Raw genomic sequence first — 15,583 nt, forward strand, 5'->3', positions numbered from 1 at the left:
CTTTGTGCATGACACAAGCAATTTTTCCAACAATTGTTTACAGACAGATTATCACAATTCCAGTGGGTCAGAAGTTTACATACACTAAGATGACTGTGCCTTTAAACAGCTTGGAAAATTCCAGAAAAGTATGGCATGGCTTTAGAAGCTTCTGATAGGCTAATTGACATGATTTGAGTCAATTGGAGGTATATTTGTGGATGTATTTCAAGGCCTACCTTCAAACTCAGTGCCTCTTTGCTTGACATCATGGGAAAAACAAAAGAAATCAGTCAAGACCTCAGAAAATAAATTGTAGACCTCCACAAGTCTGGTACATCCTTGGGAGCAATTTCCAAATGCCTGAAGGTACCACGTTCATCTGTACAAACAATAGTACGCAAGTATAAACAAAATGGGACCACACAGCCGTAATACTGCTCAGGAAGAAGATGCGTTCTGTCTCCTAGAGATGAATGTACTTTGGTGCGAAAAGTGCAAATCAATCCCAGAACAACAGCAAAGGACCTTGTGAAGATGCTGGAGGAAAACCGGTACAAAAGTATCTATATCCACAGTAAAACGAGTCCTATATCGACATAACCTGAAAGGCCACTCAGCAAGGAAGAAGCCACTGCTCCAAAATCGCCATAAAAAAGACAGACTACGGTTTGCAACTGCACATGGGTGAAACAAAAATAGAACTGTTTGGCCATAATGACCATCATTATGTTTGGAGGAAAAAGGGGGAGGCTTGCAAGCTAAAAAACACCATCCCAACTGTGAAGCACGGGGGTGGCAGCATCATGTTGTGGGGGTGCTTTGCTGCAGGAAGGACTGGTGCACTTCACATAATAGATGGCATCATGAAGATGGAAAATGATGTGGATATATAGAAGCAACATCTCAAGACATCAGTCAGGAAGTTAAAGCTTGGTCGCAAATGGGTCTTCCAAATGGACAATGACCCCAAGCATACTTCCAAAGTTGTGGCAAAATGGCTTCAGGACAACAAAGTCAAGGTATTGGAGTGGCCATCACAAAGCCCTGACCTCAATCCTATAGAACATTTGTGGGCAGAACTGAAAAAGTGTTTGCGAGCAAAGAGGCCTACAAACCTGACTCAGTTACACCAGCTCTGGCTAGGGTGTATGTAAACTTCCGACTTCAACTGTAACTGGTGCCTCTAGAGACAAAACCTCTCTAGAGGCACCAGTTACTCAATGGCTAGGTTTACCTCCGCTGTACGCACATCCTACCATACCCTTGTCTGTACAGTATACCATGAGTCTATTCTTCCGCGCCCAGAAATATGCTCCTTTTACTCTCTGTTCCGAACGCACTAGACGACCAGTTCTTATAGCATTTTAGCCGTACTCTTATCCTACTCCTCCGCTGTTCCCCTGGTGATGTAGAGGCTAACCCAGGCCCTGCAGCCTCCAGCACCACTCCCATTCCCCAGGCGCTCTCATTTGTTAACTTCTGTAACCGTAAAAGCCTTGGTTTCATGCATGTTAACATTAGAAGCCTCCTCCCTAAGTTTTTGTTTTATTCACTGCTTTAGCACACTCCGCCAACCCTGATGTCCTAGCCGTGTCTGAATCCTGGCTTAGGAAGGCCACCAAAAATCCTGAAATGTCCATCCCTAACTATAACATTTTCCGACAAGATTGAACTACCAAAGGGGGCGGAGTTGCAATCTACTGCAGAGATAACCTGCAGAGTTCTGTCATAATATCCAGGTCTGTGCCCAAACATGTTGAGCTTCTACTTTWAAAAATCCACCTTTCCAGAAACAAGTCTCTCCCCGTTGCTGCTTGTTATAGACCCACTTCGGTCCCCAGCTGTGCCCTGGACACCATTTGTGAATTGATCGCCCCCATCTATCTTCAGAGTTCGTACTGTTAGGTGACCTAAACTTGGACATGCTTAACACCCCGGCCCCCCAACAATCGGAGGTAGATGCCCTCAATCTCACACAAATTATCAAGGAACCTACCAGGTACAACCCTAAATCCGTAAACATGGGCACCCTCATAGATATCCTCCTGACCAACTTGCCCTCTAAATACACCTCTGCTTTATTCAACAAGGATCTCAGCGACCACTGCTTCACTGTCTGTGTGCGTAATGGGTCCGCTGTCAAACGACCACCCCTCATCATGTCAAACGCTCCCTAAAACACTTCAGCGAGCAGGCCTTTCTAATCGACCTSGCCAGGGTGTCCTGGAAGGATATTGACCTCATCCCGTCAATAGAGGATGCCTGGTTGCTCTTTAAAAGTGCTTTCCTCACCATCTTAAATAAGCATGCCCCAATCAAAAAATGTAGAACTAAGAGCAGATATAGCCCTTGGTTCACCCCAGACTTGACTGCCCTTGACCAGCACAAAACATCCTGTGGCGTTCTGCATTAGCATCGAATAGCCCCRGCGAAATGCAACTTTTCAGGGAAGTTAGGAACCAATACACTCAGTCAGTTAGAAAAGCTAAGGCTAGCTTTTCAAACAGAAATATGCCTCCTGTATCACTAATTCCAAAAYGTTTTTGGACACTGAAGTCCATGGACAATAAGAGCACCTCCTCCCAGCTGCCCACTGCACTAAGGCTAGGTAACACTGTCATCACTGATAAATCTACGATAATCGAATATTAATTTCAATAAGGCCAACAGCTGATGTTCTGAAAGAACTGCAAAATCTGGATCCCTACAAATCAGCTGGGCTATCCGATCGGGACCCTCTCTTTCTAAAAGTATCCGCAGAAATTGTTGCAACCCCTATTACTAGCCTGTTCAACCTCTCTTTCGTATCGTCTGAGATCCCCAAAGATTGGAAAGCTGCCGCGGTCATCCCCCTCTTTAAAGGGGGAGACGCTCTAGACCCAAACTGTTATAGACCTATATCCATTCTGCCCTGCCTTTCTAAAATCTTCGAAAGCCAAGTTAACAAACGGATCACCAACCATTTTGAATCCCACCGTACCTTCTCCACTATGCAATCTGGTTTCCGAGCTGGTCATGGGTGCACCTCAGCCATGCTCAAGGTCCTAAATGATATCATATCCGCCATTGATAAAAGACAGTACTGTGCAGCCGTCTTCATCGACCTGGCCAAAGCTTTCAACTCTGTCAATCACCGCATTCTTATCGGCAGATTCAATAGCCTTGGCTTCTCAAAGGACTGCCTCGCCTGGTTCACCAACTACTTCTCAGATAGAGTTCAGTGTGTCAAATCGGAGGGCCTGTTGTCCGGACCTCTGGCAGTCTCTATGGGGGTGCCACAGGGTTCAAWTCTCGGGCCGACTCTTTTCTCTGTATATATCAATGATATTGCTCTTGCTGCTGGTGATTCTCTGATCCACCTCTACGCAGACAACATCATTCTGTATACATCTGGCCCTTCTTTGGACACTGTGTTAACAAACCTCCAAATGAGATTCAAAGCCATACAACACTCATTCCGTGGCCTCCAACTGCTTTTAAATGCTAGTAAAACTAAATGCATGCTCTTCAACCGATTGCTGCCCTCACCCACCCGCCCGACTAGCATCACTACTCTGGACGGTTCTAACTTAGAATATGTGGACAACTACAAATACCTACAGTAGGTGTCTGGTTAGACTGTAAACTCTCCTTCCAGACTCACATTAAGCATCTCCAATCCAAAATTAAATCTAGAATCGGCTTCCTATTTCGCAACAAAGCCTCCTTTACTCATCCTGCCAAACACGCCCTTGTAAAACTGACTATGCTACCAATCCTTGACTTCGGCGATTTCATTTACAAAATAGCCTCCAACATTCTACTCGGAAAACTGGAGTGGTCTGTCACAGTGCCATGCATTTTGTCACCAAAGCCCCATATACTACCCACCACTGCGACCTGTATGCTCTCGTTGGCTGGCCCTCACTACATATTCGTCGCCAGACCCACTGACTCCAGGTCATCTATAAGTCTTTGCTAGGTAAAGCCCCGCCTTATCTCAGCTCATTGGTCACCATAGCAACACCTACCCATAGCACGAGCTCAAGCAGGTATATTTCACTGGTCATCCCCAAAGCCAACACTTCCTTTGGCCGCCTTTCCTTCCWGTTCTCTGCTGCCAATGACTGGAACAAATTGCAAAAATCACTGAAGCTGGAGTCTTATCTCCCTCTCTAATTTTAAGCATCAGCTGTCAGAGCAGCTTACCGATCACTGTACCTGTACACAGCCAATCTATAAATAGCACACCCTACTACCTCATCCACGTATTGTTATTTATCCTCTTGCTCTTTTGCACCCCAGTATCTCTACTTGCACATCATCATCTGCACATCTACCACTCCAGTGTTAATGCTAAATTGTAATTATTTCGCCTCTATGGCCTATTTKTTGCKTTACCTCCCTACTCTTCTARYTTTGCACACACTGTACATAGATTTTTCTATTGTGTTATTGAKTGTACGTTTGTTTATGTGTAACTCTGTGTTGTTGTTTTTGTCGCACTGCTTTGCTTTATCTTGGCCAGGTCGCAGTTGTAAATGAGAACGTGTTCTCAACTGGCCTAACTGGTTAAATAAAGGTGGAATAAATAAATAAATAAATAAATAAGTAAACAAAAAATAGGCCTCGAGCATGAATCATCTGCAAATACTACAGTTTACATCAGGAATATTTTTTTTAACCTCTTTTCTTTTACGCTTTGTTCAAGTTCCTCTTTTACCTTGCTAGTTTATATACTGTATGCAGCAGTACTGTGTGTAGAGCTGTTTTTACTGACTGCCTACTTGATTGTTCTGTTTGTTCAGGTCTGCTAAGCTGCGGCTGAAGTTGTCACTGTTAATACAAGTTTGTATTCAATCATCCTGTCAGCTTCTGAAAAGAGCCTGAGTGACAGATTTAAGAGGCTGCTGAACCAGGGGGTAAACTGCGGGAAAGCGATTTCTCTACTCCCTCCCCACGTTAGATCTGAGGCAGACGGGTTCTGCCGAAAAGTTAGACAAGCCGTCTGGTCCGGTATCAGCGTTGACAGTGATCAACAAAGAAGTGTTGTCTTACCTTTTTTTTATTGTCTTCCCGCGGTCTCAGAGATCAACTGCCTAAGATTTCTTAGCGCTCTTATGAGATATTGAACCTGTCTGGTTTTTGTTGGAAACACTGTTGGAGTAAGTGATGTTTCCTGACAAGCTTGGCGCAGAAGTGCTCAAAGTGATATTGACATGTTGTCAAGTCAGCGCCTCTCCCAAAAGGCTTCTTGGGTTTTTGACGGGCTTGAAGAGCGATCATGATTTTTCCTCCGTCGGGTAATTACAGCTTTTCTCCCGAAATGATGGGTTGCCCTTATTTTTTGTTCACACTTAAATCTTCCTCCGTCAAATCCGAAGTTGTCTAGAAACACCTGCTCTGAAGGTCCGCTGAGATCCCCGACCTCAAGTATGGACAACTCGGGATTGCTTGATTAGGCCCTGAACGATATCACATAATCTTAGTGGCATCATAGGGACATCACAGCACGACATAACACTTTGGTTGAGTCAACCTTAACTCAGTTTAAGATCTGATTATTGAGGGCTGAGATGGACAGAATGCTTCTCTCTTCTTAACTGTGTCCAAACAGTCATTTGGGGACAGTTACCACGAAATACAAATAGCTCAGTGGCAATTATTTACTAAGACAAACAGATGCAGGGGCAGCACTTTTGACTAGAACTGACAGTTACAGATTGTGGAAAGGAAAAGGCGTACACGGAAAGTAGTGGGAATGTACACTACAACTACACTGAGCATGCAGGAGTATTGGAACCCCAACACTGATCGACCTCTCCTGCACCCTCCCAGCAATACATGCTGTGAGGTAAAAGGGCCGAGGTTGTCGCCCAACTGTGTGACATATTGCTCCGCAGAGCCGCTGACGTTTCCCTCTTTCGACCCTCTCACCCACTCCTAAACCCTCATGGCTACCCCCACTCTCCTCACCCCATTTAATTCACCCCCCTCCTCAAAGACACATGAGGCCACACTGTTTAGATGAGGTGCTGACCATAAAAGGAGCATCAAGGCAATGAGCCTTAGAGAGAGTTGCGGGGGGGGGCTGGAAGAGATGGATGGTGAGGAAGAGAAGAAGGAGAGATGGAGGAGGTGTAGCGAGGAGGGTGGTGGATGGGAGAGGGGATATGTGGTGAGAGGAATTGGGAGGGATGGAATGTTAGAGGACACTGGTTAGATAAAGAGAGGTTTTTGGAGAGCTAGAAAGAGGGAGAGGTGGAGAGAGTGGGGCGAGAGTGAATGGGAGAAAGATAGAAAGTCAGAGGACAGGGGGAGCGAGAGAGAGAGAGAGAAAGATATGGAGAGAAAGAGAGTGAACGCTCTGGGCTGCTGGGACAAATGGGAGTAGACCACTCCAGCTGTGGCCATAAAACAGCAGGTGGAGACCATCATTAGACCTGGCAGATGAGGCAGGAGACCCTGAGATCTAGTCCTCCAAACACCCCTCTCTCTGCAGCACCTTGCTCGGCCACTCTAGCGTGCTAAATGTCCGCTCTCTCAGTTATGGTTCAGCATGGCTGTAGTGTTGACACCAGGGGAAAGGTGAAACCTTTCTCTAAACCCCACCCTGAACTGAATGTTTAGGGGAGTTGGTTTTGCAAATCAAACCTTTTACAGTGCATTCGAAAGTATTCAGACCCCTTGACTTTTTCCACATTTTGTTATGTCACAGCCTTATTTAAAATGGATGAAATGTTTTTTTCCCCTCATCAATCTACACACAACACCCAATAATGACAAAGCAAAAACAGGTTTGTAGAACATTTTACAAATTGAAATAATACAAAAACTGAAATATCATATATACATAAATATTCAGATCCTTTACTCATTACTTTGTTGAAGTACCTTTGGAAGCAAATACAGCCTTGAGTCTTCTTGGGTATGACGATACAAGCTTGGCACACCTGTATTTTGGGTTTCTCCCATTCCTCTCTGGAGATCCTCTCAAGCTCTGTCAGGTTGAATGGGGAGTGTCAATGCACAGCTATTTTCAGGTCCCTCTAGAGATGTTTGATCGGGTTCCAGTCCGGGCTCTGGCTAGTCCACTCAACAACATTAAGACTTGTCCCGAAGCCACTCCTGCGTTGTCGTGGCTGTGTGCTTAGGGTCTTTGACCTGTTGGAAGGTGAACCTTCACCCCTGTCTGAGGTCCTGAGTGCTCTGGAGCAGGTTTCCATCAAGGATCTCTCTGTACTTTGCTCCGTTCATCTTTCCCTCGATCCTGACTAGTCTCCCAGTCCCTGCCGCTGAAAAACAGCGTGATGCTGCCACCACCATGCTTCCGTAAGGATGGTGCCAGGTTTCCTCCAGACGTGACACTTGGCATTCAGGCCAAAGAGTTCAATCTTGGTTTCATCAGACCAGAGAATCTTGTTTTTAGCGGCCTTTTGGCAAACTCCAAGCAGGCTGTCATGTGTCTTTTACTGAGGATTGGCTTCCGTCTGGCCACTCTACCATAAAGACCTGATTGGTGGAGTGCTGCAGATATGATTGTCCTTCTGGAAGGTTCTCCCATCCCCGCAGAGGAACTCTGGAGCTCTGTCAGTGACTATCGGGTTCTTGGTCACCTCCCTTACCAAGGCCCTTCTCCCACGATTGCTCAGTTTGGCCGGGCGGCCAGCTCTAGGAAGAGTCTTGGTAGTTTCAAACTTCTTCCATTTAAGAATAATGGAGGCCTCTGTGTTATTGGGGACCTTCAATGCTGCAGAATTGTTTTGTTTTTGGTTCCAGATCTGTGCCTCGACACAATCCTGTCATGGAGCTCTACAGACAATTCCTTCGATCACATGGCTTGGTTTTTGCTCTGACATGCACTGTCAACTGTGGGATCGTATTTAGACAGGTGTGTGCCTTTCCAAATCATGTCCAATCAATGGAATTTACCTCAGGTGGACTCCAATCAAGTTGTATAAACATCTCAAGGCTGATCAATGGAAACAAGATGTACCTGAGCTTAATTTTGAGTCTCATAGCAAAGGGTCTGAATACTTATGTAAATAAGGTATTTCTGTTTTTAATTTTTAATACATTTGCAAAAATGTCTAAACCTGTTTTTGCTTTGTCATTATAGCATTTTGTGTGTAGATTGATGAGGAAAACAATGATGTAATCCATTTTAGAGTAAGGCCTTAACGTAACAAAATGTGTACTTAAACAAATGAGATAAAATCTCCTTTGCAAGAGAATGACCTGTATCATATCACCTACTTTCAGTCCCATGGTGGCCATTTTCCAAGACCCAGCCCCTTACCCAGGGCATCTTGTCATTTAAGTCATTGTTCAGATATTAAATAATGTAATAATACAGTGCATTCGGAAAGTATTCAGACCCCTCAACTTCTTCCACATTTTGTTATGTTACAGCCTTATTCTAAAATGGATTAAATGTTTTTTCCCCGTCAATCTACACACAAAACCCCATAATAACAAAGGAAACCTCGTTTTTTGCAAATGTATTAAAAATAAAAACCTGAAATATCACATTAGATACATAATTATTCAGACTCTTTGCTTTGTTGAAACACCTTTGGCAGCGATTACAGCCTTGAGTCTTCTTGGGTATGATGCTACAAGCTTGGCACCCCTGTATTTGGGTAGTTTCTCTCATTGTTCTCTGCAAATCCTTTCAAGCTTTGTCATTATGGGGTATTGTGTGTAGATTGAAGAGGAAKATTTTTTATTTAATCCATTTTAGAATAAGGCTGTAACGTAACAAAATGTGGAAAAAGGAAAGGTCTGAATACTTTCCAAATGAATTGTAATTATGAATGACTCTGCTCTTGATTTTTTTCAACCTTTTATTTAACTAGGAAAGTCAGTTAAGAACAAATTCTTATTTACAATGATGGCCTAGGAACAGTGGGTTAACTGCTAGTTCGGGGGCAGAATGACAGATTTTCACCTTGTCAGCTCGGGGATTTGATCTAGCAACCTTTCGGTTATTGGACCAACACTCTAACTGCTAGGTTACATGTCGCCCCAATTAAAAGCGTTTGAAATTTGTTTGCATATGACAGAGAAATCACAACTGTTGGTACTGTTGGCATATCATTTATGGACTGGCACTATGTGTGACAGAGCTAAAAGGGTGTTGCACGTCAATAAGTCAGATAAGTGTGTGTGATTTGAACCATTCATTTGTATCTATGATATTACCAACCCCTCAGTTCCCCTCAGGCTGTCTGAGTAAAAGTCTTATTAGTTCAATTCACTTATAAAATAAATGATTGATGTAATGACCGACTGTAATATCCTTTTATAATAATAATCGAGACACAATCATTAAAGAGCCACCAAATGATGTTGTTCCGCCTCCCTCAAGGCAGTGGGAAAAAATGAGAACGAGAGATCCGCTATGATATTACTGACAGTTATCCGTGTCCAACAAATGAAGAAGAGTGGGGAGAATGGGCCGGCTTGCTGAAATGAATGCGTGGCATACCTCCCTGGTGCCAAGGGCTTTATGCCTTCATCCCCGTTCCATCGGGCACTGCCGCCGCTCCACGCCACGTCTGTATGCATCGTGAGCCCGAGCGATGAGCGTCTCATAAGCTGCCACTTTGATTTGCAAGGCTCCCAATCAAAGAATGCAAATTAAAATCCCGGTTTTACATACGCCATGTCTCTTTCCTTCATGTACAAATGCAAATGGAGTCGCTTTGCCTCTCGGCGACTTTGTAATTACCTTTATGAAGGACAGCTGTAATACATAATTAACAGAAATGTTTGCAAGGCGCCAAAACCCTCCCCTTGTTCTCCCCTCTGTTTTGGCTCCCTGGGCAAAGAGAGGGTTTGGGGATTAGTGGATAACTGGGTCGTGTTCATTAGGACATGCAAAAGAAAACATTTTCTTCCGTTTGGTGCCCTAATGAACACGACCTAGGGTTCTGAAAGTCGTTGTCTGGCTGATGGATTGCCTGTGTAGAGCCCTAGGTGCCCCAGAGGCCATAGGATAACCTGTGATTTTAGCTTGTCATTTTTCAGACAAATGGAGGTAGGTGCCTTTCCTAACTATGATTTTTCCTCTTTGGGGATGGTTTTCCAGACCTGGATTTAAGCCTGGTCCTGGACTGAAAAACACAATCTTCCAGGCATAAATTACATAACTGACTTTCAGTGACTTATGTCAGTCACTGAAAGTCACTCAATTAGTCAGGTCAACAACAAAAAAAGTTGATTGGTAGTCTAGCCAGCTGTCTAAACTTGTAGTAATCATGGCTGAACATTTTATTATTTCCTATTGTTGGTGCATTTTTGAGAAGGAACCTGCAAGTAAGCATTTCTCTKCCCCATGGCAAAATAAGTAAAATTGCATGAAATTTGTTATAAAATTGCAACGTTTTCTTTCCACCTCATGGCAAAATGTGTAGAATTGCAGGAAATTAACTTTAAAACATTTCTCTTCACAGTTTCTTGCTGCGAGGTGGGGAACCCCCCCAAACAAATCTAGCTTAGGGCCCCCAAAAAGGCTAGWGCCGGCGCTGACTTCGTCTGTGTGCCAATATTGTCTAATAGCTTCCTTTCTTCATATGTTTCTTTTCCTTTACTAGCATTGTATGATAAGTAAATATTGCCACCACACTGCTTTCCCCCAGTCTGTTTAGATTAGTGATCCCTTCAAGGAAACAAGGAGAGCAATGCATCCTTGTTCACTGCACATTGCATGGTTTGAAGCTGACATGAGTGGGACTGAGAGGCTGTCTTTTCCACATCTCCTCAATATACCCTTAGTGGAATGGAACTCTCCACACATTGCTGTCTGAATCCCTGTCTGTTGTTTTACTCCTCTGTGAAGTGGACTCTAGATGGCCACATTCAAAGTCCTTCCTTCCTTGTTAGGAATACTTTGGAAATGCATACTTCCTTCCTTACATGGAGTAATAGCATTTACAAAGTGTACGAACAGGGCGTACATCTCACTAAGCTAACCGGAAACACTGAAGAGCCTAGTGGTCAGTTCCCTAAAGTCAAAAACGGAATAACTGTACTCGAAGCTATTCATTCCTACCTACAATCACTATGAAAAAGGAAATAGCATTTTTTCATTTTTTACATAATTGACTGAAAGCACACTTTCACTTCTTATTAATGCAGGAGGATAAGAGTTGAGCATGTGCTCTCCCTTGACAATCCCTGTGAGCCAGGGAACTCTCCCATTTTGGTTTAGTTTGGTCTTTGACTGGTTTTCACTTTATCCCTCTGTGGCTGTAGTGGGAAGCGATGTGGTGTATAGCCCTACATGTCATCCAGTGATCTCCTTTTAAAAACCGACGCTGATGCTTTTAAATGCACCATCAAGGCAGGGGCTGTCCAAGTCGGTTATAAGTTAACCAAATAAACTGTGACAATGCAATTAATAATGCATATTGTTTGCGAAAGCCTCAGCTCAGTGATTTGACTGATGTATGCAAAGATGGTAATTTATTGAAAGTAAATTCATGTAATTGTGCCGGGGAACTTGATGAACCAAAAGAAGGTGTCAGCATGGCTTCCATCACCATCAGATGAACGGAATCATTAAAGAGAAAAAACAAATCCACTTCAAAGGGCGGCTACAGAACAAACATTTATTTTATGGGCGCATTTTGTTTCGAAAAAGTTAGGAACGGCTGGTATGGTAAATATGTCAGATTTGTTGTAGGTTGTTTTGTTTCTGTTGGTTTTTTAGTTGTTTTATTTATTTATTTCGGCCGCGGGGATGTAAACATTCACTCTGCAGTTCCCATTGGTTTTTAATGCAACCTCAGAGATTGTGGTTGTCCCTGTATGAGAAAACCAACTAAATTAAATACCCCATCCTTCTATTCCCTCCACCACAGACACGATTGATATGACCACTAACCATACACAGCCAATAGGATAATCGGTACTATTTAAACMGAGAGGTAAAAAGATAACCAATCCAAGTGGTTCCCAAATCCCAACCTAGAGTAAAAACGCATTTAGACGAGAGACGCAAAACCCACCATGAGTCGGATAGCGCGACAAGAAAGCAAGAAAGCCAGTGACCGCAAAGGCAAGCCAGCACTACGGTATGCGTTGCTACGGTGATTTCAGTAAACAAACAGTGCAAATCAGCATTTGTTAGCAAACAACGCTATGGCAGATGGCAAAAGTTGACATGTTTAAACTCTGGCGGCAAATCCTGTCTACCGTGGCGGCTGACAGCATTCTCCGCCAGCCTCAATGGCATTTTTATTATTTTACTAGACAAGTCAGTTAATTAAGAACAAATTCTTATTTACAATGACGGCCTACACCAGCCAAATCCGGATGACGCTAGGTCAATTGCGCGCCGCCCTATGGGACTCCCAGTCACGGCCAGTTGTGATACAGCCTGGATTCGAACCAGGGTGTCTGTAGTGACGCCTCAAGCACTGAGATGCAGTGGCGTAGACTGCTGTGCCACTCGGGAGCATTTACCATCTTTCTCTCATTGAAAACAATGGCATCCGGTTTGCCATCTACTGTCTACCTCGTGCAATCTAAACGCAGCATTAGGAAACAGGATATGTATCCATTCACTCTAGGCTACAGGTACTTCAGTGGGTATCTTTTGTGCTCTGCCCCGCTCCCTCTCTCTTGACAMCTGTTTTTCTCTCTTTCTACTTCCCTATTAGTACRATACAATGAAYGGTACCTAGTTGATACTCTATATTTTCTTTCTTTACTTCTGTTATGCTTATATGTATATTGCTTGCACTGTAATGGATAAGCTTTCTCAATTGTCCATTTTAAATTGTGTATTTAAAATGTCTTACATACCACTCTGTCTCCCTTCTGTTTCTCCCTCTCCCCCTTCTTGCCAAGATCATATGTAAGAGAGGTGGTTTTGTGAACAAAGCTTGCAGTGATGAGTAACCTTGCATGGGACCTGAACATTTCCCCCGGCAGACCCAACCTAATCAAATCAAATTGTATTTGTCACATGCGCCGAATACAACCTTACCATGAAATGTTTAGTTAAAACCCTTAACCAACAATGCAGTTCAAGAAATAGAGTTAAGAAAATATTTCTAAATAAACGAAAGTTAAAAAATTACATAAAATAAAAAATATATAATAAAATAACAATAATGAGGCTATATACAYGGGGTACCGGTACCGAGTCAATGTGCAGGGATACAGGTTAGTCGAGGTAACTTGTACATGTAGGTAGGAGTAAAGTGACTGCATAGATGATAAACAGCGAGTAGCAGCAGTGTAAAAACAAAGGGGGGGGGTAGCAGAGAGAACAGTCTATGACCTGTCTCTTATACACATCTAGATGTGTATAAGAGACAGTCTTATGGCTTGGGGGTAGAAGCTGTTAAGGAGCTTTTTGGTCGTAGACTTGGCGCTCCGGTTCCACTTGCCGTGCGGTAGCAGAGAGAACAGTCTATGACTTGGGTGACTGGAGTCTTTTACAGTCTTTTGGGCCTTCCTCTAATGCCTAGGCTTAAGCTCAGCAGGCTAACAGTCTTATGGTGTGCAGATGACGTGGGTTCAAGCCCAGCCAGTCACACTTCCAGTGCTTGCAATGTGATGGATGCATTCTCCCATATTTAAATAATATTTATACCACTCTTTCTGTTCCTTCTGTCTCCATTCCTCTGCCTATCTTTTCCATCTTGTCAAGAATGTTCATTGTTTGCATTTTGACGCAACACATTCTCACTTCTTAAGTGGCTTTAATTATCTGTCATCAGCGTCTAACCAGCACCAGTTACCTTTCTACCGGTCTCGCACCCCTTTGATTGACACCCGCGCCGGCGAAGGCGAGAAGGAAAACAGCTCTTTGATTGATGTGCGCCATGGTTGGTATTCCCTGGCCGTCTGACCGACAAGTCAGGAAAAAAGAAGAATATCCCCCCACCACCACCTCCACAGCTTATCCATGTCAAGCAAGCTGTTGGGTACACCAAAGAGAAACGCTTAACACTCTGTTTACCTGACACCCATTTTACTCCTGACAAGTCAGGAAAAAAGAAGAATATCCCCCCACCACCACCTCCACAGCTTATCCATGTCAAGCAAGCTGTTGGGTACACCAAAGAGAAACGCTTAACACTCTGTTTACCTGACACCCCTTTTTACTCCATTACCCCCCCCACACGCTGCTGTCAAGAAAGCTCACTCGTCTGTCAGTCTGCTGTTATACCGCCGCGCCATTGCCGTTGCAATGAAGTTGTGAATAACTTCTTCTCCTTCCTGGCAGCTTACGAATGAGGCTGCTAAACACAGACAAATCTGCAAACAAACCACTTCAAGGGGTCCCAACTGTTTCCTCACATCTTGCCAACACATGAAAATGGCCTCCTTTTTTTTTTGAAGAGCCCATCAGGCAGGAAATGACAATTGATGTTGAATATTAATAAAGTGTGCCATATGTTCCGGACAAAACACACCCATGCATTATTAAACGTGATTCGATGTGTCATCCCGCTAATTAGTGCTTGTTAAAAAGATAATAAAAGAACAGAGATGTAGAACATGATTAAAGAATGAGAAGTTTGTTAAAATTGGAGGGAGATGAATGAGAAGAGGACTGATTTGTCAGTTACTGTATGTCTTTTAGTTTCCTGGTAAGTATTGTGAGACAGAAGCTAGCTATACTCATGGTTGTCAAACTCATTTGTTCAGACAGGTTTGTARATTTTKATTTGCATAATTCACTTGTTAGTGTGTGTTTAGATGTACAGTGGAATGTTAGGCCTTAATTTGTGGTTTTGTAAATACAGACAGAATGTATTATTTATTTATTTATTTAAGCACATATTCACTAAGTGGACAAAAACCCGCCTTTTGGCCTCAGAACAGCCTCAATTTGTCGGGGCATGGACTCTACAAGGTGTCGAAAGCATTTCACAGGGATGCTGGCCCATGTTGACTCCAATGCTTCCCACAGTTGTGTCAAGTTGGCTGGATGTCTTTTGAGTGATGCACCATTCTTTATACACACAGGAAACTGTTGAGCATAAAAAAKKCAGCAGCGTTGCAGTTCTTMACACACTCAAACCAGAGGCACTTAAATCTTTTGTCTTGCCCATTCACCCTCTGAATGGCACACATACAAAATCCATGTCTCAATTGTCTCAAGGCTTAAAAATCGTTCTTTAAAAACCTGTCTCCTCTCCTTCATATACACTGTTAGAAGTATATTTAACAAGTGACATCAATAAGGTATCATAGACTGACCAGATGAATCCAGGTAAAAGCTATGTCATGGAAAGAGCAGGTGGTCCTAATGTTTTGTACACTGTGTAGATTGCATTTCTGTGTTTTCAGGAGAGTGAAACTGCATATGTGGTATATACCCTTGTTGTGTTAAAATAGAGCCAACGTTTTTGTAGGGACAAATGAGAAGTAGTGTGTGTGTMTGTGTGTTTTTTTACAGTGACTTGCGAAATTATTCACCCCCCTTGGCATGTCTCCTATTTTGTCGCRTTACAACCTGGAATTAAAATMGATTTTTGGGGGGTTTGTATCATTTGATTTACACAACATGCCTACCACTTTGAAGATGCAAAATATTTTTTCTTGTGAAACAAACTAGAAATAAGACAAAGAAACAACTTGAGCGGGCATAACTATT

This window comes from Salvelinus sp. IW2-2015, linkage group LG30, assembly GCF_002910315.2.
Source record: "Salvelinus sp. IW2-2015 linkage group LG30, ASM291031v2, whole genome shotgun sequence".
NCBI classification, from domain to species: Eukaryota; Metazoa; Chordata; class Actinopteri; order Salmoniformes; family Salmonidae; genus Salvelinus; species Salvelinus sp. IW2-2015.